Raw genomic sequence first — 2,344 nt, forward strand, 5'->3', positions numbered from 1 at the left:
TTTGCTTTTAACTGGGCCTGTTGTTTGAAGGTTCACTAGACTGCAGATGCTTAGCATATTCATAGCACTCTTCATATGTGGTTAAAGTGCTTCAAGCTTTTATAGAACTTCCTACCCTACAGTAGTGGGATTAACTGTAGGCTGCTAAATTAGGAGAAGATGTCTGAATGCTTAAAGAAAAAGTAATTAATAGTCCACATTCAGGAGCATTAGAATGAAGATTTTTTTTTCTGGCAGAGATCTATTCTAATATTTTATACTAGGTCCTTGCAAAGACTAAGCTGAACAGATTAAAGTCCTCTGCTCTGTTCAGTTGAGGTGTAACTGCCTCAGATGCACTGACAGAAAAATACACAACTCCATCCTCTAGTGCTGCTACCAGCCACAGCTGTACGGCTGCAACACTTTCCTTTAGGCAGGTTTGAGCTGAGAGCCACATTCCAGTGGCAGACTCACACTCCCTGGTGCCTTCCCTCTGAGGGAGGAATGGTGTGTTGGTCCCTCTTGAGTTTCTTTTAATACACCGAGTTCCTTGGAGGGTGCTGCAGCAGAATAGCACAATGTGGCTGACATTCAGCTGGCTATTTGGTATGCTGAATATTGAAAACATGCCCACGTGAGTGTATTGAGGCAATAGTGTTGCCATACTGAGTGAAACCACAGGGTGGTAAATAAAGACTTTGCATTAAAGCAGTTTGTTGTGACTTCTCTCTTGCTACACTATTATGTATGGAGATACTGTATCCTGTTTAGCAGTTGGTTGCTGCTAACCAGTAAAGATTGCAGATGAAAGCACTTGGGGAGGGTATTATGGTTTCCTGAATGAGTTCTCTGCCTCTAGGTTTAATCATTTAAGTGTCCTTCTATCAGTGTTTTTTAAATTCCCCTGGATAAGCATATGACAGACATGACAAATCCATTTTAGTTTGGTGGAGAGGTGGGATTTGGAAGTCTAGGTTAGCATTAGATCTCTGCCTCTTCTGACAGTCTGCTTCTGCAGTTCTTTAGAGAGGTGAAGCAGCAGGACTCGACCACGTACCGTGTTCTAGCTGTAGTGTGCTTTGCTGGGATTGCACAGGCTTTTATTCCAGAAGCTGATCTCCAGAATACCAAAATCTGAGAGCTGTCACCTATTGAATGCTGTTTGGTCTGTTCGTTATAACCCCTAGCACAGCACTTCTTATATTTGACTGCACATCATTTGCTGAAGATGACTTGGGTTTGTCTGGTAAGCAGCAGCTTTCAGGCCTTCTAGATGGGTGTTTTCTGTAGAGTCTAAGCAGCTAGATAGATACAAACTTCCAGAATTACAGCTGGGAAAAGAGCATTAATTTAACAAACGAGTCTTGTTTTTAACAAACAAGAGCCTATGTGTATTTTTGAAGTAGCAGGTATATGTTGCCCAAAACAATTTAGGTGGAAACGATGGATTATAACCTCATCATGTGGAGAGCTAGACCAAGAGAAGCAATATATTCAACTGTCAAAAAGAATTAGTTGTTACACCACATGTACTGGTTCTGTGGACTGTGAGCTGGATTTATCTTTGGAGAGCAAAACATAAAGATAAGTATTTAACACTCAAGGCTCTCTCACATTGGATTGGCACGTTGGAGATGATACCATAGAAGATAACAGGATTTTGTCTTGTGGTGTAGAAGAAAAAATATTTTTTCAACCTGACTAGGAAAGACACTGGATTTCTTTGCAGCAGTGGAAGAAACCAGGCATCTTAAACACCCTCAAGTGACAGGGTTACTGATTCTTCTTTGCTGAGGTGAAGAATGCTTTTGTGGGCACTCTTTTAGTGGAGTTTCTCAGTCTCTTAAAGCAACTACTAAAGTGATAAAAAAAGTAGTCAGTATTTTGTTTTGATTTCAAGGCGTTCCATTAGATGTCAGGAAAGGTCTGAGATTTTGGTCCCTTCTAGGGGTTTTTGAAGTTGCATTAGGCATATATTGAATTTAAGAGTACGTGTTGGCTGCTCTTTTTTCATCTGGTACTGAACATGGGTTTTTCTAGTGTCACACTTGGCACTGATGGCAGTGGCTCCACATCTCTGTTAGGAGGTTTTTGAATTGCACTTCAGGGGCATCTTAAATCCCAGCATAGTTAAGAGACTAATATAGCTTCTCTGAGTTACTTTGGGAAAGCCTACAGGGACACTGAACTCTTCTGGACATACTTAGCCAGGATTTTGTCTCAAATTTTTCAATTTAGTTAAATGCTGGTTTAGTTTAGAAAAATGAGAGAGAAAAATATTTAAGTTGGTATTATAAAGTATTTTTTTTTTAAACAAGTTTTTTTCTTTCAAACCTGACTTTGTATTTTGCTTTCCTTTCAG

Source organism: Merops nubicus, unplaced genomic scaffold (assembly GCF_000691845.1).
Source record: "Merops nubicus isolate BGI_N331 unplaced genomic scaffold, ASM69184v1 scaffold21749, whole genome shotgun sequence".
In the NCBI taxonomy this organism is placed as follows: domain Eukaryota; kingdom Metazoa; phylum Chordata; class Aves; order Coraciiformes; family Meropidae; genus Merops; species Merops nubicus.